Source organism: Rhinolophus sinicus, linkage group LG01 (genome assembly GCF_036562045.2).
Source record: "Rhinolophus sinicus isolate RSC01 linkage group LG01, ASM3656204v1, whole genome shotgun sequence".
Classification (NCBI taxonomy): domain Eukaryota; kingdom Metazoa; phylum Chordata; class Mammalia; order Chiroptera; family Rhinolophidae; genus Rhinolophus; species Rhinolophus sinicus.
In genome coordinates this window covers 46,138,330-46,163,651 of record NC_133751.1, presented here as the reverse complement: position 1 = coordinate 46,163,651, position 25,322 = coordinate 46,138,330, and the positions used below count along the sequence as shown (strand labels likewise).

The window sequence follows — 25,322 nt, the reverse complement described above, 5'->3', positions numbered from 1 at the left end:
TGCCCCTTCTGCGAGCCTTGTTTTATATTCAAGGATATTAGCAGTTGCTTTGAAACAGAAACACCTGAAAAGAGCTGAAATAATCATCAATAGGAAAATGGTTAAAGAAATTGTGACCCTACTCTACTGTGGCATAGCATGCAGTCATTACAAAGAGTGAAATAGATCTATCTGTGTCATAAGTATGGTCTCCCTGACATATTACGAAGTGAAAAAAGACACAGTAAAATCTGATTTGTTTAAAAAAACAAAAACAAAACAAAAAACTTGGTGTATATCCATCAGAGTAGATAACCCTTATAAAATGCTTACTCCGTGCCAAGCAGCACTCTAAGCAACTCACATATAAATTCACTTAATCCTTACAATAACCCAATGAGAGAGTACTGTTTTCAACCCCACTTTTACAGATGAGAAAACTGAGCTCATACACGTAGCAGGTCGCAGAGGCTGGGATTCAAAGCTTGACTGTCTAGATCCAGAGTCTATGTTATCTATCTATCTATCTATCTATCTATCATCTATCTATCTATCTATCTATCTATCTATCTATCTATCTATCTATCTGTCTATCTATCATCTACTATCTCTATCATTTATCTATCTACCCTCTATCTATCTTTCCATCTACATAGACATCTTTTTATCTGGGATCCGGAAGGATGTACACTTCTGGGGAAATGATAAAGAGAACTTTCACTTTTTATTCTATACATCACTTTCCATTCTACTTCTATAAATTTCTGTCTTGTTTGCACTGCCATAGGCAAGTTTAGAACTATGGTACTGGGGATATCTGACACACGGCAGCAAGAGTTATAAAGGAAAAGTTGTCTTTAAGTGGGTACTGAAAGCAATGTCAATAATTTACTCTGGGTGGAGCCTTAAATATGAATATTGTTTGTATCTGAGGGCAGGAGGTATGACACTTTTCCTTTTCATTTTAACATCTTTCTCTTTTGATAGCACCTACATCTCCTCTATGAGCACTCAAAAGTTTTGTTTACTACTGAAAGGAACCTATGTAACAGAACAAAGTTGAACTGAAATTAAATATATGGTTCTAGAGAATTAACCAGTACTTTATCCAACATGCTTAACCAGCCACTGATGAGAATGAGTGCCTCTATTACCCTTGCAAACACTTCCATCCATCCACATTATTTGCTTATATTTCATTCTAGTTTGGTGTTTATTTCAACCCTTTTCCCCTGTAAAATACTCCTTTGGCCTGGATTTCTAAGCTTTAGTTCTAGGATTTAATTTCCACTTGACATGAAGTTTCATAGTAGGATGATGGACGCTTATACGAACACTCTATTCCTGGACTCTTGTGCTTTCACATCACAAACATTTGTATTAGTTTACTATTTTGATTATTACAGATGACTCTGATGTTTCTAGAATGTATTTGGTGTGCGTTTATTCCCTGCTTCTTTGCCTTTTAGTATCTTTTTCAAAAATTCTGAGGTTGTTCATGCAATGGGCTGATACTTCCTGATTTCAATATATCTCTGTGGGCATTTCAATATACAGAGGGTGCTAAAAAAATGTATACACTTTTTAAGAAAAAAACTATTAAAATTGTAATACTCAAGGGGGTGGCTGGTTAGTTCAGTTGGTTAGAGTGTAATGCTCGCAACAACAGGGTTGCCGGTTTGATCCCCGCATGGGCCCCTGTGAGCTGCGCCCTCCACAACTAGACTGAAACAACTACTTGACTTGGTGCTGATGGCTCCTGGGAAAACACACTTAAAATAAATAAAAGTTTAAAAAATAAATTGTAATACTCAATAAATACCAAAAGATGAATACAAGTCACGGTTGACTTCTGCAATTACAAGAGATGCTCAAAGTGGTTACCATGAGCGTCCAGACATGTCTGAGGACGGTGAACTACTGCTTGAGCAACGTTGACCAAAATGTCCACTTGTATACATTATTTTTGGTACCTCTGGTATTTAAATATATTCCTAAACTTTCATTCACTTGCATAAGCATGAAAAGCATGAATGTAGGGCTTCTGAATGGCAGAATTCAAAATAAAAAAGTTAGTTTTTTGTCTCTTAAGCTGAAGAGTCATTCACTTAAAAGTACATTTTTAAGATGCAGTCTTTATGTGTAACTCTATGATGGAACTCTGGTAACAAGTGACACATAAGTGACCCATGAAATATCTTTGAAAAGAATGACTGATTTGTACACCTGAAACTGATATAATGTTGTATGCTAGCTATATTTTAAAAAATATAAACCTTTAAAAAAGATGTAAAAAAAGAATGATTGATTTTCCATAAGTCTTAATTTTAATATTTGAAATATTATTTCACATTTGAGAACTAGATATCCAGATGAGAATAACTGAGGAATGCAGAAGCACCTAGATCCAGGAATAATGTAGTGTGAGAAACAGTACATTTCTCACACTTACTCCTCTTCACTGAATTTTAACTTTAGAAAAAAGCATTTTTATTACTAGTAAAATGCTTTCATGCACTTATGATGACAGTATTTCCTGAATGAAGAAAGCTATAGAATGGCCTATTAAAACAGATAATAGGAGTGGCAGGTTAACTCAGTTGGTTAGAGCGTGGTGCTGATAACACCAAGGTTGCCGGTTCGATCCCTGCATGGGCCACTGTGAGCTGCGCACTCCTTAAAACAAAACAAACAAACAAAAATAACAACAACAAAACAATATTAGGACTCATTTGGTGTTATTCTAGAAGCTTTCTTTTAAATTCATTAAATAGTATTTTGTGGTACACTGTACAATCTCACCTCTCTACCTTTCTTCTCCACCTGGAATATGGTCCCAATCTAACATAATCCTATTCGTCTTTCAAGCCCCATTTTCTCCAATAACTTTTTCCAGGTTACTCCATATTTTCATAGCTGTTTGTTCATACCTTTAACATAGATTATTCTGAAGAGACACTTGTGTACATGCTAATTTCTCTTTCCTGCAGAGCTGGGGCCAAATCTTGAGTCTTTTTTGTATTTTTTAATTCCAATCCCTACTTCCTCCCAAGACCTAGCACAGGGATTTAGTCATTTCATCTTTGCATAATTTGGAGGAATGCCTCATACCTGTTACAGAGGTAGTCAATTACCCTCATTCAATGGAGGGTAGGCACCCAACAATACTCAACAGGACAACTCTAGGTTTCTCTAGTAAATTAAGTCCCATAATCATGAATTGTATCTATCAGCTCTCAAATGCACTAGATACATTCACAATATTGAGAGACAGAGGAAAATCTGGTATTGTAGAAACTACTACCCAAATAGTTGACTGAATTTTTCACTACTTATTGTGATTTTCTAAAACAATGTGGATATATAGTTTTCCTTTCAGAAGAACACAAAATATTTTTTATCCTTTGTTGACTTGCTTAAAACCTTCACTAAGTAAAATTCTTATAACATTTAAAATAAAATCATATTTTGCCAAATTAGATTAATCTGTCCAGGTTGATAATAGCTTCAGGAGAAGGGGAGAGAGAGAGAGAGAGAGGCAGAACCTATCTTTGATACCACAGTATATTGGGCAGGGGTGACTTAAAAGGAAACTGAGGAGTTGCTGATGTTTTTTTCTGCTTTCCAATGCTAGCATGATGCTTCCATATACTCACATACAAATTATATGTAGTAATTTGACAATATTTCTTTTAAAATTTCTGAAATAGTTTTATTTCTTCTTGATCTTCTTCTGCTTCTGCTTCTCCTTTTGCAACATGAGAAGTTTACATGAAAATTAACCAATAGCTTAGATGAATTATAAAGACTACAAAGATAGCAAGAGGAAACTTGCCAGGATCTATAACACTCAAAGTTCATCCCTCAGGATTGGATTTTAGTTGTCAGAGAAGTCTTGATATTATACTTGAGGATTCTCTGACTTGTTACAAGTTTAAATGAAGTGAGTGTTTTGTTGTGCACCATATCAGTTTAGTGTAATATACGGCATTAGATAAGCTCCTTAATTCCAGCTGCTCTACATTTTAAAACAAAACACAGGAAGGAGGGAGGGAGAAAAGATGGAAGGAAGAAAAAGAGGGACAGAGGGAGGGAGGGAGGGAGAGAGGGAAGAGAAGAGAAGTAAAAAGAAAAGGAAAGAAGAAGGAAGGAAGGAAGAAACTTAGGAAGGAAAGAAGAAGAAAGGAAGGGAGGAAGGGAAAAAACTTATTTGGATAGTGGCAGCTGTTAAAGATACATGTGCATAAAATGAATGAGGTTGGTAATATAAAAAGAAACTTTAAAAGTTCAAAGAGCATCTAAACAGACAAATTAATGTTAATATAAGTCCTTATTTTTGCATTTCTTAATTTGCAAATTAGTAGAGACGACTAGAAGTTTGAGTTTTAGGGCTTGAGCATTTACCTCCAAATCAAAATGAACACTCCTCAGTCTAAAGTTAGGTTGTAATTGAAAAACCTTAGCACAAGAAAGGTTGTATGTCATTGTTGATACAACCTACAACCTCACAAAGACAACATCCAACCAGAACAGTTGATTTTCCTTTCTGGACCCTTTCCTTTTTTTCCAATCCTAAAAAGTTTGACTGGATTTGTCTGGCTGCCAGCATAATTCAGGAGCAAAGACCTTAATTTAAGTATATATAAAATGACTAATTTAAGTGTATACAAGTTAAGAAATAATAAAATTAGGATTCCCACATTTACGTGCACATTGCCTATATTACCTAATTAAAACAATAAAATGAAAAACCGAAGAAGGATAACATTGTGTTACTCTTTTCTGTATGTTTACATAGGTGACATCAATATCAGGTTGACTAAACCTTTCACTTATTATTTCTAGACTGTTTTGCAAACACTTTTTAACATGGGTTAAGTAAAAACCCAAGAGAAACAAAAGTAGTCCTATACAATTTTGTTTAGCCAGACTTGTTCAATGTTAAAAGAGACCAATCTGTAAAATTTAGAAGGGCAGGGGCTGAGTAAATAGGGAAGAGATTGATAAAAGGGTACAAACTTTCAGCTATAAGGTGAGTAAGTTCTGAGGATCCAAGGTGAAACATGGTGACTACAGTTGATAACACTGTACCAAATAATTGAAATTCGTTAAGAGAGTAGAACTTAAATGTTCCCTCCCCTCACACAAAAGACAAATATGTGAGGTGATGGATGTGTTAATTTACTAGACAGGAGGAATCCTTTCACAATGTATATGTGTGTCATATCATCACGATGTATACTTTAAATATCTTACCATTTTATTTGTCAATTATACCACTAGAAGGGAAACTTTATCTACAGCACTCTAGAACTTGATCAATTTCATGCTCTCAAATAATTACTTTCTATGCAGAACCTACTTCTTTTTTTTCTTTCCACCCTTCTACCGCGCCCCTCCCCTCCGATTCAAGCCATTGTTTCTCAGTCTAGTTGTGGCGGGCGCAGCTCACTGGCCCATGTGGGTATCGAACCTGCGACCTCCATGTTAGAAGCACAGCGCTCCAACCACCTGAGCCACAGGGGCCAGCCCCAGAACCTGCTTCTAAAGCCTTATTTACTATTATATTTTATTTTGAGACAGATAATCTGTAGTTTTCATGTACATTAAAAAAAAATTCCAGGGGTGGCCAGTTAGCTCAGTTGGTTAGAGTGCGATGCTCATAACACTGGGGTTGCCGGTTCAATCCCTGAATGGGCCAGTGTGAGCTGCGCCCTCCACAACTACCTTGAAACAACTACTTGACTTGGAGCTGATGGGTCCTGATAAAATACACTTAAAATAAATAAAAGTTAAAAACAAATTCCAGGTAGTTATTATAATTTATATAGGACTGCTCATGTTTGACTTTTAAAAATTAAGAACTTCAACTCTGCAAGACCATTGAAATATGTGTGCACAAAGGAAAATAACTGGCAAAATTCACGTTAAGTGAATAGAATTCTTTTCAATCAAGTCTTTTAACTTTTTAATCTGTGAAATATAAAGACTTTGTTCTTTAATACAAAATCAGGGATATAGAACACAAAAATAATTAAAAAGCCTATTGCTATAGGTTACTCACTTGAAATAGAAGCTATAACATCTGAGTTGGTATCCCAGTTCTTCCTTTTATCAGCCAGATCAGAGTGTGCAAATAACACAGCGTTCTCATTGATAAAATCAGATTAATGACATTTGTTTATTTCATAACATTATTCTAAGGATCAAACAAAATCATGAATCAAGAAGTGTTTTGTAAGCTATAGGGCATTAAACAAATTTATGGTTTTTAAGTAATTTTATCTAATTGAGAAATTATAATTTATGTAAGATATCATTCCTAACAGTGAGTTTGATATTTAAGCACAGGTGCCACTTTGGAACCACATACTTAACCAAATGGGAAGTAGAGTGCCGTGCTGGTCACCTCTTGGACAGATTAACAACCTGAAAGAAAATGATCTACAGTTAGAGCCATGCCGTATTAGGTGGACAGTGTGATCACTAGGGCAATTCTTAATACAAAGAAAGTGGAAACATGAGTCTGAAGAGGGGAAATATCAAAGGTACTCTTTATCAAGAGTGAAACTTTGAAATCCATCTATTTAAGATTAATCACTATTCTTTCTGTTAAGCTGTTGTCATGTCTAACTTTCCCTGAGTAGAAAATAATCTACACTTCCAACTAAGTTATTCATGGTCCAATTTGTTCTCAGAATACTATAATAGGCTTTGTGAAGATAAGTTTTATAATAGGGATTTAACAGAGTGAGAAGCCAAGACACAGAAGCCTTCAAACACAAGGAGTATATACACATATATAAACTGCTCTGTCCCCTCCCCCCTTCTTCCATTCTCCCTTGCCCTCTTTCCCCAAAGGACACTCACCCCTATTTAAAATCAAATTTTTACAAAGGATTCAGATGAAATGCCATCTCAACAACTTCATAGTACAATTGGTTTAGCTGCTGCAGTGTTGCTTTGGAGCCATTTTCAACAGTGCTGGGAAAAGGGGAAAACTTTGAGTAAAGCACCACTGGAAGAAGGAATGCTGTGAAGGGTTTTAAGACAGTGAAACATTCAAAATCTTCCCTGTTGGCAGTTCAGTCTTGCTTGATGACCACATTTACATACTGAGTTCACAGGCTAGAACTCTCAAAGAGAACTCTACTTTTCTGGAGAAAATAAACCTTTCAGGGTGGCATCCTGAAAAAAAGAAAGACGGAAAAAGAGTCACTGATGATTTAAATACACTATTTTTATTTTCCAAATTAATTCAGACACTATTAATTTACTGTTTTCTCCTCTTTAGCTCTATACAAGATCTAACTTTATATATATATATATATATATATATATATATATATATATATATATATATATATATATTCCCCCCCCCCCCCCCAAATCTCATTTGTATCCAAATGAGTGTACTGGTGTACTGGCTATGTGTTTTATAAAATCTCAAGGTACTTGGAGTGCCGCACAAGTTGATCTTCATTCCAGACTGTTTTTTTTAAGGTTCCTTATTTTCCCATTTTAAACATTTCAAGACACACACACAAATTATTAACAATACTAGAAAAATCTAGGGATGCATTTTAATAACCAGCTTCCCTTTTCTGTACATGTTGCATCCCTGCTGTACCTATTTTGTTGCAAGTCAGGCTATCTTACTCGCATATTTGTAACAAAGTATATAAAAGGATAAAGATGTGTGGTTTACTGAGTATTTATATTGAAAACGATCCTTTGATGAAAAAATCCTACAAATCACAGAAGACTTCTGTAACAAATAAGCATTGCAAACTTTTTTTCACAAAGAAAATTTCCTTCAATTGTTTTTTAATGTGCTTTTAATGATTTCTAGCACTCACACCTCCTTACTTGCTTTCCAAACTGTTTATACTGTCCCCAATAACACTCAGTGGAAAGCTGTCATTCTTGGCTAAATCCTTACTTAGGGTGGATGCTCTGCCTCCGTGAGACAGGGTCAGGGGGTCAAAATCGATTTTGGAGGCCACCTGGAGAGTCCAGGCCATGAACTGACTCGAAAAATTTATATCTGAGCCGGAATAGTCCACCTCCCAGGGTCAGCTCTGGCCTGACACTCCAAGCGCAGGCTGGGGCATGCTAGACCGAGCTCAGAGAGAGGCCAGAGCTGTTGACCCTGCCAGCTGACCTCTTCAAACTTCAGGAGAATTTTTTTGGCAGTTACCACGGTGACTGGGTACTCTAAAAGCTTATCCTTCTTACTGAAAGGAAGGAAAAAAAATTAGGAAAAAAATATGTTAAAACCTACCTTGCAGAGATGCCTATCACAGTTAAAGTAAAAAAAAAAAAAAATTGAGGGAGTTCTAAAGTGTCTGTCTTTGATATTAATTTACACTGCTGTCCTAAAGAAAAGGAACTTATAAGATATTTCAAACAGCAAAATTTCACATTTGCAACAGATACTGCTTTTTTTTAACGAATAGAGGACAACAATTTACATAATCTATTAAAATACTTTTTAAACATATAATTTACTTGCAAATTCTAATATTTCTCTGCTTTTCTTTGAGAATAATCAGCTTTGAAATAAGATCCATCATAAATGCTAACCTATTAGGGAAAAATACTGTAACTAAATAATCATTTTTGCATCAAAAATACTTTTTTTTCTGAGAGAAAAATGTCCATTTTTGCTTGATTTGAAATAATAAAATTAGGAGAAAAGCAAGAAGTTATTATTATTATTATTATATTCCATATTTAAATATTCCATATTTAATTTACAAAAAACACTGGGGGGAAAAATACAATGTGAACTTTATTTTAGTGTAATGTACATTAAAGCTAAAACAGCCATAGAATATTCTTCCATGTTAATACCAAATGCTGCCTTGTCCTAAAGTTCCACAACAATAGACTTATGAATTAAAATTTAATTCCTCATGGGGTACACCTATTTATGCACATTATCAACTTCTACTAGTTGAGTTTTGGTGACAAATTGTAATACAAAATACTTTAAAATGGTTCCTATGTGTGCCTTTAGATTAGATGAGAATTGTAATAATTTAGAAGTATAATATTTTTTAATCATAATAATACTTGCTTTCAAAAATACCTGTGTACTGTACAATGACTTTTCGCAAAGTGAAATCATTGACTTTTAGTGTTGCTATTGCTCTGGCCCTCTAATTTTCTCATGTAAGTCTTGACAGGACTTTCTCTAGCATTTTGGTGGTGGTGGTGGTGTATGTGTGTGTGTGTGTGTGTGTGTGTGTGTGTGTGTGTAAAAGAGAGGGGGGAGGGAGCAGGCAGAAGTGCATGAGTACCTACAAAGATCAAGCACTGGTAAGGGGAGGGTGGGTTTGCATTTTAAAAAGCAGAGGCTATGTAACAAAACAATGTCTTTTGGTCGAAATATCATTTCTCATCTTGACTCTAGGCCAAGAAAAAAAATGATGAATAACAGAGGTGTAGTAACTGACACTCCAAAAATGAACAGTGAAATTTCAGAGGAATGTTTTAACCTAATCTTGAATGTTCATTTTGCTGTGACCTATTTTCACTGTTTTATGATTACCACTAAATTCCTAGAACAGAATAGATATAAAACCAAGTATCTGTTAATTAATCTTAATTTTTAAAAAGCAAACTATAATTCAGGATATAATTTCCTTTCTTGTCTTGTGTTCAAAACAGCCAATGAAAGGGAAGATTGGAGATAGCGTTTGAGGTGACTTTGCCCTGTAATCCAATTGCACTTTGCTAAAACACAGGTCTTTCAATTAGACAGTGTGGTTCTTGCCATTGCAAAGTGGGCAACCAGGCTGGTGAGTCACTACAACTGTGGTGCCAGCTCATTCTCTATGATGAACTCAGACTGTCCTTCCCAGCCGGGAACTCTTGGCAAGCTTCCTTAACGACCCAGTGGCTGGCAAAGCATGAGGAACTCTCAAACAGGAAATGAGGTCCTCCTCAGGTTTTGAAAAGAGATGATAGAAGTCTTAAAATGAGGCAGGCCAGACCAGAATCTCCTAAACCACAAACCTTATCTTGAGTGAAACATTATGTCTTAGTTGGATCTGAAAAGGAAAAGAACTTAAAGTATAAGACAATGGTCCATTTGTACACAAGAAAACAAGGCCAAGTCTCTTAGCTTGGTTTCCTCTCGTCAAATTTAGGATCTCTCCCAGGAAAAGACCAAAAAACATTTGTTAGTCTTCTGCGTAAATGTTTACTAAAAGAACTGTAAAATAAATAAATATTTTATTTAGTAACTCTTAGATCTGGATCTTCTCTTATGTTGAAAATTCACAAATATGTAATTGAACTACAGGATTTAGGAACTGAGAGGGCCCTAAGAGACTATGCAGTCCTATCTCTTTACATGTGAGAAATCTGAAGCCCAGAAACATGAACTGCCTTAATAACATGCCTCAACTGGAACCTAGATCCTGCTTGGCGTTTCTAGCCTAGTGTGTTCTCTACTACAATATGAAGCCTCTTCTTCACTGGGAGAAAGAAATTAAAAGCCCACACCAGTAGACATATTCAAAACCTTGGTGACAGGGGCCAGCCCGGTGGCTCAGGAGGTTAGAGCTCCATGCTCCTAACTCTGAAGGCTGCCGGTTCGATTCCCACATGGGCCAGTGTGCTCTCAACCACAAGGTTGCTAGTTTGACTCCTGCAAGGGATGGTGGGCTGTGCCCCCTGCAACTAACAATGGTAACTGGATCTGGAGCTGAGCTGCGCCCTCCACAACTAAGATTGAAAGGACAACAACTTGACTTGGAAAAAGTCCTGGGAAGTACACGCTGTTGCCCAATAAAGTCCTGTTCCCCTTCCCCAATTAAAAACAAACAAACAAATAAAAATCTAAAAAAAACACACAAAGAAACAAACAAACCTTGGAGACAGAGTTATTCTGGGACCACGGAATAAAATGAGTTACACTTCTAGGAAACAACTATAAGTACCACCCAAGCAGAAATTCCACAAAATCAGGTAGTGAAACAATAATTGTTTTTATTGATTTGTTATGGCTAATAAGTACTGATTGATTTTCCTTTAATCGGCAAAGTCTCCACCCTGCCAGGTTTGTAATTAAATACTGAGAAGCACAGCTTTGGGTGTTAGTCTATGGAGGTTTCCAGCAGTATAAAAGATTCTGTCCAAATAACTATGAGCTCTATAAGATACGATGGCTGCCAGTCCAGAAAGGGCTTAATCTGGTCTTTCTGTAGCAGTTCTCTATTTTATTTCAGTTTTAACTGGTATCTATTAAGACCAGTAAGTAGATCCTGAAAATTAAGTAAAAAGAAGCCTTTTTACTTAAAATGTGGAATTCATTGCTGCCACTTGTCAATTGCATTCAGCTGTAACATCTACATTCTATATCATGTATTTTCAGGGCAGTCCCCAAATTCCCCCTCTAAGTTGTCATGGCATTTGGGAGACGATCATAATTTAATTCAGAGAATTTGGTTTAGGGTGGCAGAGGAAAAAAGAGAAAGGGATAAGAATTTAAAGGGAGGAGAAAAAGTACTGAGGGGCCAATGGTTTTGCAGGAAAGGAGGCTGGAGGCTGGTGTTTAGGAAGATAGTTACATGTGGTTAAGAAGTGAAGGCAGTCATAGTCAGGTAGTCCTTAACGCCCATCTAGAATTTCAAAGAAATGCTATATTCTTTCCACAGATTCCAACGGGTGTTAGTTAAGGGAGGTATTTTTTTGTCCTAATCACATGTTAACTTTTGGGAGCAGGGAATGAAAAACTACTGTGAGGTTGGGTCTGAAGAATGTTTGTTTGGCAGCTCTCTGTCCAAAGCTCCTGAGGAAACTCAGTTGCCTACTGCATGCTGCCCATGTACATCTATTGTTCTATTTCTCAAAACACGTTAGTGGTGATTCTTAACCCAGAAGCAGACTTCTCCACCCAAACGAGAAAGAGCTGGGAAGGGAAGCTTCTTGGCAGAAGGGAACTTTTTGATACACAAACATTTTTCTTTAGGGAATCCAGGAAGAGAGACCAGCGAGCTGAGCAGGGAGATAGATGCAAGTGAGGAACAATGAGTGAACTTTCCGCCTGGTTCTGGGCTCTACCCCCAGGACAGCACAGGCTGTGCTACAAGGGCAATGCTGATGAGGGAAAGACTAGTTGCCGCCCTTAGCTTCTTGGCCTGCCTTAAGCCTTTCCCCGAGCCATTCCCTCAGTCCAGGTGGACACAGCACTCCAAACTAGACACTGTCCATGGAACTGCTCCTACAAGGGCACAGCCAGGGGCAACTTGACCAGTGCCCGTCTATTGCCAAGACATGACCACTTGAAAAAAGTCTCACTCTTTTGGCGTGCTTCATAGGCTCCTTAGGAAATTGTTCAAGACAGAAATTTTGAAATTGAATTTTAATGACTGTCAGAAAAGAGGGGTGAGGCACAGCAGCTGCCCCAGAGCAGCTGCCCCAGCTGCTCCACCCGAGGGACAGGCCAGCCGTTTGGCCACCACACCCACCAGTCCAATAGGAAAAGAAAAGGAACTACAGAAAAAGTGAAGATTTCAATCTTAGAGTGAGGGCTCTGACCCTGAGCATTTGAAAGTCATTCACAACCACAAATACAAAAAAAAAAAAAAAAGAGGCAAAACGAAACACTTAAAACTTCAGGGTCTCAGTCCCAGGTTGCTTAAATGAAGTGTGGTCCCAAGAACACAAATTTTTGTGGGGTAGGTGGGGAGGATATGGAAGGCCTCTCTCCCCATCGTATCTCACCCACAGGGACAGCACAGACAATGATGCCCCAAAGGACACTGGGAGAAGAGAGAGTTTTATAGGAGAAGGAACCAGTTTCTCCCCTGGGTCCCCATGGTGTGGTGGAGTGACTGTAGTTCGGTGAATGTTCCTTTTCCTTCTTCTGCCGACCTGGGCCATGTCTAAATGAGAAATCACAAGATAATGCCAGTTTCCTAAACTCAAGTGCCTGAGAGTGAAACTTCATGAAAAGTTATTGCCAGTGACAAATCCAGGCTGACAAATTGTCCATAATCGCACTTTCAACATGCTGGATGGCTTTCAGACAGATGCAAGAAGGGGAGGGCAGGATGCAGGCCACAGCGGGTCTGTAGCTTTCCGGTTGTGTCCCCCCACCCAAAGCTCCACTCTGTCCCCCAGCAAGAGGATGTGCTTCGAGGGGGACTGCAAGGCGCCTGGCAGCCGGTCCAGCTTTTGCTCTTTCTTCCTGTCACTCACACAGACTGCACTGAGGAGTCTCTCTCTTCCTTCTTCTCCAATTAACCCTTCTGGGTGTCCCTGTCTATGGTCTCAAGAGCCCTTGATTTACAGTTACCCGAGTTTTCTTTTGTTTGAAATCCTGAGCCCACAAGACCTTGGCATGTGTCGGACTTCTAGTTACTTCTGCATGCCTGTCTGTACCTACGACACAGAAAATTATTAGGACTTGACGCTCAACATAAATAATAACAATATTTTTACCTGTGGAGGCATTGGAAGAATGTGTGCATATTAAATCATTTCAGAACTTGATAAATCTGAAAAAAAATCTTTCGAAGTGTTTGTAGGTTAGCACCTCTATAAACAGCCCCCTCTTCTGCACCACGTCCCACATACATTCACAAAAGTGCCCTCTGATTTGGTTTTTTACATTTTGGGCTCACTCTATCTTTTAAATTTAGGAGCAACTTTAAATGTACACATTGATCTAAATATAAATTTTCTATGTAAGATATAAGTTCTTGTATGGTTTACAAATCCAGTTACCTAAATCATAAGATTTCATATTAAATTATCAGTCACAGAACCTCCTAGGAGGTTGATTTATCTACAAATGTTTGGGTTCACAATTTAATTCACGCTTCTCCTTTCTCCAACTTGAATTTTGATTTCTGCATTTATATACAACACAGCACTTGAATTAAGGGCCGTCTTGTTAAACTAGAGGCTTTTCTCATTTCTCTTAACTCTATAAATGAACTGCATTGTCACATAATCAATAGGAAAAACTCAGCTGTCACAGATCCTAAGCAACTCTTTGCCACAGAAATAACACGATCTGGCATTTCTGAGTTTGAAAAATGTGCTGTTCGGATGACATGAGACCAGAACTACCCCGTCGGCTTAAATGCCTGTGGTCTCTATGAAGTGCTGAGGACCAAGCTGCTAAAATCTACAGAGATGTTGCAAATAGGCTTCTCTCCTGGTTAGAGACCAGGCGCTCCCTCTTTTCTTCCATAAACAAGTAGTATAACAAGTGTTGAAATCTGGGATTCAAAGTTGTTTCTAAGCTCATCTAAGTTTGTTTGATCTAATAGAGTTTCGAATTAGGCGTTTTCCTCTCCAAACCAATGAGCAATTCAGATTGGGACTTTGGAATTGAAATCTGAAACTAAATGTCCAACAACTTCAAAACTGATCCTTTGAAGTCCTAGGTCATTTCCATCGATGTGATCAGGATTTCTGCAGTATATAAATCCTTTAGCTCACAAGTAAGTGAATGGCATCTGATCATAAGTAACATGAGCCCATAAATCTCCAGCAAGCTGTTTCACTGCCTCCATGTCACTGTTTCTTGTTGCACTCGCTGCCTTCGCTCTACAATCTGCCACTTACTTACAAATGCTGCCATATCATACCAGAGCGTGAAGATGTAATCCTTCCTTATCTGGATTCTCTCGCCTTTTATCTATGATGTACTACTCTGTACTTTTCACTCAATGACTTGTTTCACCAAGGGCATTTTTCAAAAAAGTGGTACTGGGCAGACCTACCATGGAATCCACCCCACTTGGTAGATTAGATTATGTGATAAACGTGTTAATTTATCTCAGAAGAACCTTGCTATAAAAAGCCTCATGACCTTGGCATGCAACGAATCATTTACACACCAAAGGTGAAAGGTAATCTGATTCATGAATTTGCTCTGTCAGTGAATTGATGTATTAAGTATTACCCTTAGTCTACCTGGACCCATCTATACAAAGAACAGTGACGGAGGGGATCAGATAGGTGAGACAAACTCAGTTTATAACTTCAAAGCATGGATGCATAAAACTTGTCTTTCTTAAAACTAAAGCTGTTGGAGCCTGCCTTTCCCACGTCTACCATCGCTAAGATCTTTGGGATGAACTAAGAAACACCACCTCTAATTAGTTCATTTGTCATTAGAGAGCCACTGCATCAAGTCAGGTATTTTGCTCCTATTCAACTCGCGTAGAAAATGAGACAACGTGGGCTATTATAAATAGCTCAGCATTCGGTGCCAACATTTAAAATTGGCCTCATTTTACAGGATCTCAGAAGCCCCAACTCATTCAGACTATGTCTTGGCAACCTTGCTCTAGCCCCAAATAAGACTGTTAACACAGAGTTTATCCATTATCATAGTTCACAGGCTTCATAGATGCAAGTTGATGTTTGCTACCTGTGTCATGCAGAAGGGGTGAAAATCCATCCAGCAACCAAGTCACTTATTTCTGAAGAAACCGCCATGGGTAGGTGGATGTAGTGGGCAGCAGGAGGACGGGGAGAGGAAGAACTGGGCATACAATAACTCGGCTGGGAGTGACTTTGCTCTGATGTCCACCAAAGGCAGGTAACTGATAAAAAGAGTTCTCTTGGATACTTGGTCAGTGTGTGAATTTCTTATTTACCATTATGGGAAGCAACTAATCCCATCCCAGCCCTACATACTGAAGATTCTTATTTTTTGAGAAATATGGTGCATTAAACTATCTTGTTCTTGATTCCCAAAACATAAATCACATGATGTCAATACCACCAATTTGAGGATTTGCCTAAATTCTTAACCACACAGTGCTGAGATACAATATACTGGATACAGCAGATGTACTGGACAACTCCACAATATACGGCTCTAAAATTCTAAGTTTTTCATTTCTCTCTACACTTGCATACACCTCCCCAAAACACTCCCTTCCCCCCCCCGCCCCAACCCAGAAATATTTATTTCCTGTATTCTCTGCAATCTAACCTTAAGAGTGCATAAACCATGAGGTAACTGCTTATTTGCAGTGCTATGTATGAAACAATTGTCTCTCTTTTTTTCCCCCTAAGCATCCACCCCAAGGGACTGAGCAATGCACTATGCTACCACTCAACTATGTCTGAGAGAAAAGGCGGGGTTTGCAAGAGCATCTCCACCACTGCAATGGCCTGGCTGCCAGCACCCGCTTTCTCACCCAGTTTCCCCCTGCTTGTTCTCAGCTTAATTTTACAAATATATCTGGGTCTCCATTTATCTGTTAAAATAGCCCAGGGTGTTTGCTAGGAGTATTGTGCCATCATTGCTGGCGCATTTGTCTCTTCTGTCTAATGTTTGTCATTACACAAAGCATTCTAAAAAGCTAATTTCCAACCCTGAAAATATACTCTTACTCCAGAAGTCATCACATTAGCATAACAAGCACAAAGTCCCAAGACGGTGATTTGATTATAGATCCGAAATCCTCCCTGTTCTATGTTGAGGTGTGATGTTGCCCCACTACTACTAGAATCTGGGTCAGTGGAACCCCTGCTTGAGGGAAGTTCTACAGGGGCGAACACAGTCCCTGGAAACTCAAAGTGCGGTAAAAGCTTCAAGTTTCACCTGCCCAAGTTGGGACATTTCTTAAAGAACCAAGATGCTGCCATCTCTTTCTTCCTCTTTCTGTACTCTTCTTTCCTTGACCACCAAGAAAATATGTCTTAAATTATATTCTTCCGTGGGTGTTTCACTGGACAAGGGCAAATATCAGGACTTCTCTCATAGGCAATGCAAGCACTTTTGGACCCTTTTGTTGGAGGTGGGGCTTGGGAAATCCGACCTCAGTCTGCCCTGCCAGTTGTGGAGGTGCAGATTAGCTGCAACTCTGCAGAAGCCCGGATGGTGGTGGCGGTAAGGGTCAGTAAGGTTGAGATGTATTCAGATGTTAATTTACACCTGAAAAGAATGAATGCATGCACCCACATGGGGTGGGGTGGGGTGTGTGTGTGACTGGAGTTTCTCATGAATACTGGCCCCGAGTGCTTCCTTGGGAAAGATGAAAGTTGAAATGGATGGGGAAGTAGTCTAAAAGTTATAGGGGCAGGAAGAAGGGCGGGAACAGGGACGGCCTTGATGAGTTAAAGGAAATTTATTTGGCCACCATTTGTAAATCTGTTTCCAACTTTATCTTTTTTACCACCAATTGGAGATTATGTATCCAATCCAAAAATATTGATGTGGAAGTAAGGATGAGGAATGAGCCTCATTTTTCTGCCATTTGGGATAGGCTTTCTTGTTTTGCACAGTCTTTCCATTTAACAACTGCTACCTACCTTGCCGAGGGGAAGGAATCCCAAAGTACCTCCTAAGTATCGAAGAAAGAAAAACCTACATTCCAACACTGCCTTTAACCTCAAACATAGTAAAGGGTTCATTCAGACCCCAGGACCACACGGAGACATTAATTAGGCTGATGAAATCCATCGAAATGTATGAATTCAGCATAATCAAGTTTCTGCCACAGACTATCGTTAAGGAATACGTGAGCAGCTGGGAGAATAGAAAGAACTGTTAGAGTTAACTCATGCATGTAATTGAGTATATTTAACATAACCATTTTAATGATCAGTGATTAAAAGTGCATCTCACTTAAAAGGTATATCCTCTGCATTTGTTCATAGCAACTCGATAATATTCTCAAAAGGAGAAAGTAAGGGATACAAGTTTCTAAACAAGATCGTTTTTGAATTTGAGGGGAAACAGCAGGAAAGTGAACTGGAAAGACAAAAAATGCCTTTTGCATGCAAATAACTACACCGGTGTGATATAAACAGATCACTGTTTTAGTCACTTTCTGTGCTCAGTTCAAAGTATTAGGAATATATAACAAATGATATATATTTTTTTTACCCCTCAATAAGACTGTATTTCATTAAAGATGTTTTCTCTGACAAGATTATTTTTTCAGAGAGAGAGAGAGCGGTTTGCTCAAATCCTGCTGATTTTAAAAGCTTTTCTTAGGAACCTGTGAAGTTCACCTTTCCAATTCTTTTTCCAACCTGTTGGGTTGGCTTATCAGTGGAACTCACCTCTGTGAAGATAACACTGGGAAGAAGAAGAAGAGGGAGAGCATCCCAAGGAGATGCGCCCGGATATGGCAGTCTAGGGCCACAAGCAGTAGAAGCCCTCAGAGAGAGATTAGCTGTTCAAATGAGCGAAGGGTCTGAACCAGAAGCCCAGGCAGTTAGAGGCACACTTTGCTCTGTGCTATTCACTCAGACCTGGCCGGATAAATGAAGTCACTTTGGAGCCATGCACAAGCCAGCCCAACTCTTTTTGTTGTACTTTCTCAGCTGTTGCGTTCAAAACACGGATTACCCAGGAAAGAATCGAAAGAGAGAAGTGGCTGTAGATCTGCAGCGAGGAGTGTGGAAATCCCACATCTGCACATCTGTGCAGGTACTACACAAGTGAGGGTGTAAGAGAAGGGATGCCGTTGGCCCAGCTCCCAAAGGTTGCTTCACCGGCCTTTTTTTTTTTTAAATCTCCCTTCACTCCTGCTCCCCACCCCACCCCATCCCACCCCATCTCCCTACGGAGAGACCAATCTATCCTCTCCCTCAAAATAGTTTGAAAAGTGGCACATTTTGAATGTCTGGGAGTTGCGGTGCAACTTTTACGAAGGCACAAACACATAAAGTATGTTGGGGCTACTATCTGCTTGCTGCAAACAAAACAAAAACATTTTAAAGAGACATTCATTTGAAGCCTTCCTTTCAGCCAGAATCATGTCTTCCTTGGCTTAGAGGGACAGCTCTTGGTAAATCATTTCTCTCAAGGAGCTGTCCCGCACCCAATGTATAGTCTATAAATATAGTGGAAAAGTCATGCCAGGGGTAGTCAGTGCAAGAGAATCTGGAGCCTTGAAAGCATCTTTTTCTTCTGGCTATGGTGGCACTTAAATGATAATGCAGGCAATGGAGCTAGGAGATTTATATCTTTTGGAAAGTAGGGCGAGCCAGATGGTAATAGCGTCATTAACACACAAACTTGGGATGTGCAAGTGAAGCTTGAAATTGGGAAAGAGATCGGAAGAACAAAGGGGGCTGCTGTTGAAAGGCTGCCCCTCTTCTGCAGCCAAAGCTAAGAGCCTCTTGGTACTGGGGTCTGCTCCTGCCCAGAACTGGATAATAAACGACAGCTTCTCTCCCCCACCCTCCCCTGTTGTGACTTAGAAAGCACCGAGAAAACTTTTGCAATAGGCAAATGTGGCACTTATTTATGTGTAACCCTTTGTAGTCTGAAGTGGCAGGAATGGGCCTTTAATTCAACTGCACTCCCACCCTCCACCCCCTACCCTAGTGTGATAAGCTCTTGCAATTGTTGACATTTATTTTATGAAATCAAAGTGCCGCTTGTTGCACGTTTCAGACAAAAGTTCATTTTCCTCCCCTTATGTAAACACTCTAAGTCAATATTAAAGGTTGAACAGCACCTTCTTTTTCATTTTGGTGGTGGGGGTTGGCGCGAAGGTGTTGACGGGGTTAAACTCCAAAGTTTTACTTTGGAAAAAGCCTTAATGTTTAAGTTAAACTCCCACTTGACTGAACAGATATAATTCAGAGAGAACAGAGAAAGCATTACAACAAGATTAACAATGACATTAATAATAATAACGCATGTTTACAATAAACACCCACACAAACATCTATAAACAGGCAGAGCAGTTTGGAAGTAAAGAAAACGAAATTAATGAATTTGTTCTTCTTATTAATGCGTTGTGTATATACACATATATATGGCTGCTGGGAAGACAGCTAAGGTAACGGTCATTAAGTATTGAATGGCTTGAGTGATGCTTGTTAGCGACTAAAAATTGACGATGCCTAAACTAAAATCGAACGTGTTTCTTTCTCAAAAAAAAAAAAAAAAAGACAACAACAACAAAAAACTGGAGCTCTTTAAAGGCCTGGAGGACTTACCCTCAAGGCATTATTCGGGGAAAAACTGGGACTGGCCGTTCGTCACAGGCAATTGTAAAGGGTTTCAAAGGGCCGATCAAACGATCGCCAGAGTAATCTACATTCAAGTCCGGATGGTGGTGTTACGGCACACACCTGCGGGGTGTTTGCTGTCCGTGCCCCTCGCCGAGCTACAAATCATCATTAAAGCAAGCTGCTTAAGCTTCTTCCCAGCTTCTAGACAAGTTACTTGGGACAGTTCACTTTGATATACCTGCAGCTCGCAATTGACAAGCAAGCTGTGTTGGGGCTCAAGCCGAAGCCCGCTCTCTAGTGCGCACCGCGAAGTTTGGTGGGTGTTGTGGTGGGAGCACGGGGGTGGCGACCAATTGTAAAAGTCTGTTTCACCAATTTTCCGAACAGAATCACCACAAACATGTATAGGAAACCAGGTTAGAAGCAGCTAAAACCCGTCTCAAGTTTTCTGCTGAGGACTCTTCCAAAACTTCATGGTCTTTGCCACAACTTTCAAACGACTCAGATTACAGACACAATCTCACAACCTCAGTTTCTCGCCTTCCCTCTCTTACATGCACACACAAGGGCCAGCCCTCTCCCCGAGTGCAGGATTACATTTTTCTTGAACAGGACCAGGGTCTGGTTTGAAACTTTCACTTTTGATTCATTCGTTTGGGATTATACTCCCTTTCTAGCACGACCCTGCCCTCTCTGCCCTCACCTTGAGGGCAAAACAAACAAACAAAATCTGGAGTTGGGTAAAAAGCAGGGGACGTGAGGGTGCGAAAACTGGAGGCGGGGAAAGGGGAGGAATGAATGTCTGTTTCTGCCTACTGCCAGCCTGGGTTTCGGCAAGCCCTCGGCAATCCGTGTGCGCCCCATTTGGGGGCGGGGAAGCAAGAACCGGCTGCGGGTGATGCCAAGATCAACACTCGGAGCGAATGTATCAATAGACCAATTTTCTGCTCCCACCGCGAGCTTTTTCATTTCAATCCAGAGTGGAGGCGTCCGCGCGCTGCGCAAGACGCACCAGCACGCTGGCGTCCGGAAAAAGAGGGCGCTAGATGCGGGAGGCTCACATATGGAAATGAACTCATTAGGAAGGGGTGTGGTTATCGAGAAGCCCCCTCCTCCATCCCTTCCTTTTTCTCTTGCTACCACCGTCCCAGCGTGCTAAATATGAGATTACAAACAAACAAATAAAGCAGAGGCTGACTATGCAGCCCCAGATCAAACAGGCTCCAGATAATTCCTGTCACTCGGCGCCGCGGCCAGACCTGCGGCGCAGCGCGGGCCCCTGACGCCCGCCGGTGGCTTCAGCACCCCCTCCATGCCAGCCCCGGCGTCCGCGGCTCTGAAAGCCAGGGCCCACGGAGGCGTTTCGAAGGCCCAGCACGTGGCCCTGACGCCCCGTTTCGCATACGTTTTAAAACATCAGACGAACGATTCCACCGAGATGGTAACCTTTTGAGGGCTTCTGCTGATCTCGGAGGTCCTCTCCTAGAGGCTGCCTGGAGGGGAATGTGGCGGTGTTCTCTTTGGGAGAAAAAATCCCAAACTAGAATGTAGCGTCCTAGAGTGCCTGGCCAAGGGGCTTTTCCTGCGGCTCTGCACCCTGAGTGCGAGGGTGAGGTGGGGGGTTGAGAAGACCTGCTGAGGCCAGGCGTGAGCGCCGGGGTCGATTTGAGCATTAAAGACCCGGGTTCAGATATTAAAAACCATGAACCAGGTGACCAAAAGTAAGGGCCAGGAGGTTGGAAAACCTAGAATGCGTAATCTTGTGTCAAAATAAAACGTTTGGGTGGGAGATGGGTATAAGAAACAAAATTCGAAACCTGTCATATCCCGCTGTCCAGCAGCCCTGCCCCAGGTCCTCAAACCCTGCCTCTGTGGAAGGCCGGGGGGAGCAAAATTGTACCTTTATGGCTTTTCATCCTGCGTGGCCCGCCTCCCCAGACCTGCTCCCTGCCCGTCGCTCCCCCAGCTGCGGGCCCCTGGAGGAAGGCTGCCCAGTCCCCTCGTCTCCCGCTGCCCGCAGGCCACCGAGCCTCAAAGCGCGCATTGTCCAGAGGGGGCGGGGAGGCCAGGGGGCCCCTGGAGAAGAATAACACTGCGCCCAACTTCTCTTAGGGAAAGTTTCCCAGTGCACTCTTTGTGGTATAAAATACACTTTTCACGGGACGGGGAGAGGTTGAAAATCCACTGCCTTCTCTTAATTCCTCAACTCTTCCCCTTGTCACTCTTTAGGTTCTCAGAAAGTGGGGGAGTGAAAGAAATTAGAAGGCGACCGAAAATGTGAGCATAACTCTAGAACCGTCGATGTGACGGTTTTAAAATGCGGGTGGAAAGAGAGAGGGGGAATGTCTCCACTCAGGCCTGGGCCGAGGACAGCTGCACTGTCAGTACGAAGGGGGTGAGGGGCCCCGAGGGCGCGTGTGCAGGCGACGCATTTCGCACCTCCTGTTTGTCTTAGAAGTGAGGAGTGGGGGCAGCGAATTGTTTTGCCTCCCAACATACAGTAGAAGTTGAATCAAATGGAGAGGCGGGCACACGCAGAAACAAAACCTGCTGTAGATTCTGAGTCTCTCTCCTTGACCCGAATTCCAAATGGTGGGGATTCATTTGCGAAGGGCTCCTAAGTGTTAGGACGCCATAGATAGCGATCCTCCAGTGACCGCAAAAGCCGCGATAGGGAACCGTTAGAATGGAGGCTTTGGGGACAAATGTGATTAATTTTTCATCCGAGCAGCGGGAACTCATTCCCTCTAAGCGTTGCAGTCTGCGTTGGAGGGGTCTCTAGGTTTGTCTGCTCTTCCAGACATTTGCAAAATAATGGCTCATGTCCCTTGCAAAACTCTTCCTGAAACAAGTATATTCCAAGGCACTGCGTTGGTGACTCCGTTATAAAAAAAAAAAAAAAATCAAAACAAAATAAGACTTTTAAAAAGCCCCAGGCCGAAGTTCTCGGTGTCCAACAAAGTGACCGAAGGGGCGCATTTGTGGTAGTAGCTCTTTGCGCGTTGCGTTAATTTGTTGTGTGGATTCAATGCCTTAATGCTAAACCGGCAATATAAAAGGCTGAAGAGCAAGCCAGATAAACGCTCTAATTGCTACTGGAAGATTTAGATGGTTGCAGGGATCTGAGGACCACCACCACCACCACCACCAAAAACCTCCAATAGAGTGTATGAGGGTGGGGGTAGAGTTTCTACGGAGAATAGTGCCCACATCTGCTGGAACTTCCATATCTAAGCTGTTCATTTACGGGAGCCAACTTATGAAATCTCCACAATTAGATCGTCATTGTTCTTCCCCCACAACACTGTCTAGAAAGAAAAGGTCTTCTCGGTCGGGGCCAATCCAACGAAGCGTTTGACGTTATTAAATAATAAAGCGATTGTGATTTACATTGTTGTTCAGAAAAAAAGGCCAATTATCCACTGTTATGTTGCCATAAAGATCATATTAACTCGAATTAGTAATCAAACAATATGCGAGCGTTTAAAAAAGTACAGCCGAACTGGGTGACAGCTACCGCGACGTCTTCACTTTCACCAGCGAACCCACCCGTGCCGGCAGCGGAGCGAGACAGGCAGTCGCCGCAGACCCGAAAGGAGGAATGAGGCGGCAAAGTGGTGATTAACGGTCTCCAGTGTTAATTATTCTCAATTAATACCACACAATGCAAACCTCCTCTGGTTCCCTGGAAATTTCCTGTTTTGGGATGCTCTGAGAATTCCACCTTTCTGGGAGGGGCTATAAGAAATCCGGAGGAGGCCAAGTCATTGCAAGTGTACCTGTGAGCAGAAGGGTAGAGGTGTAGGGGTGTGGACGCAGGCTGCGTGCGGTGTGCGCGCGCGGGAGGCTCGCTGCCTTTCCCAGAACCTGGCGTGCACTGCCAGGCGGGTGCCTGGGGCGGGCAAGGCCTGCAGCACCCTTACACCTCTCGTGAATCCTTCCGTTTTCTCGACTCAAATCACTCTCTCTCGCCCTCTGTTATTAGGTTTATAACTCATTGCCCACTTAAATTTGTGCAGCCAACCAAGGAAATCTAAATAGGTTTGAGTCGCCCCTTGGGTACAGAATGGAGGCTTTAATAAGAAAGATTAATTGTGGGTGTGTACCTGCCGAAAGACGCGGCAGCTATCAAGTAGCGGTGGGCAGTGGGTCGAGGGGAGGGAGATGCCTATGTCCTAGGCCCAGACTTTAGTAGGCGCCGTAGGCATACTTAAGGCAGGTCATCCGGGAGCCCGCAGTCACAAGCAAACGCTCCACAGATATAGTAAGACCCATCTCTTCCTGAGTTATTTGAGGTTTTACAGAACTTGGCCTTTATGTGCCCCTCACACCAAATCCTCTTGCCCTGCGCCCCGCCCCGCCAGACCCCCAACTCCTCGCCTCCACGGCGGAGGAGGCGAGTGGGAAGAATGCTGTAGCCGCTGCCCTGGGAGGTCTGCCTATTCATGCCCCGCCCACTGAACAATATTTAGGCAAATGATAAAAAAAGGTTTTGCTCCGAGGGCTAGAAAGTTGATATTTTTGTTTCCGCGATGAAAAATGTATACAGTTATGGTTTTAAATACGCAAACAAGGTGCAATTTTCCTCCGCGCGATGCTCCAGCAAGTGTCGGCAGAGGGAAATGTGCCAGTGGCAGGGCCGTGGGGATCTCGCCCTGCGCGGGGGCACGGCTGGGGGAACAGTCCTTGCCCGCACGGCCCTTTCCTCGCTCCTCCCTCTTTCTACTTAAATGTTCAGACCCCAGACTAAGAAGTGGAGAAGGGGATGGGGGCGGAGAAGAGTAGGAATCGGGTGGGGTTGGAGGGGGAAAAAGGGAATTGACTAGAATAGTAGCTCTGGTAGCATTCCCTCCTTGAATAGTTCCATTTAAAACTGAGACACCAAGGCAGGAGTTTAAACAAATGTAAAATGAAATCTTTGGAAGGTCCAGCCCTTGCAGAGGTGGGGCCGCCAAAGCGTGGTCGCATCTTTGTAGAGAGTTTTAAAACAATTGTTGCCTTTGCTGCCTTTCCTAACCCCCTTCTCTATCTCCCACCCCTCTCCCCAGTAAAACCAATTCAAAGGGGGACAGATGCCACTCCACAAGATTATTGTCCGTTCATTTACAGGATTAACCCTCTCACGCAGCATAATAAAATACTAGAGGTCCTTTTAAGTTTAAATAAATTCACGAAATTCGTACCTTCTCTCCTTTCCTGTTTGGTCTCTCTCGGGACATGAGACAATAGTGCCTTGGAACCTAAGTAACTTTTAACTGAGAGTTTTCAGATCATCCGGGGTCTGTTGTGGGCATTAGTATTGGGAGAGAGTGGAGAGACCAGCGTAACTTTAAATATCTATAGCTATACATTTTGATTTGGAACTCACTATTAAAAATCTA

At 41.4% G+C, this 25,322-nt stretch overlaps 1 long non-coding RNA gene across 8 annotated transcripts in view; it reads right to left on the bottom strand.

The window, feature by feature from the left end:
• LOC109450257 (uncharacterized) overlaps positions 1–25,322 on the bottom strand; it is a 641,742-nt gene that overhangs the window by 3,543 nt on the left and 612,877 nt on the right. For all 8 annotated transcript variants that reach the window (XR_012494921.1, XR_012494923.1, XR_012494925.1 and 5 more), the window contains 3 exons: positions 6,850–7,167; positions 6,353–6,408; positions 6,044–6,178 (listed from right to left, as the gene is read on the bottom strand). This is a non-coding gene — a long non-coding RNA (uncharacterized LOC109450257). The remainder of the gene's footprint in view (positions 1–6,043; positions 6,179–6,352; positions 6,409–6,849; positions 7,168–25,322) is intronic.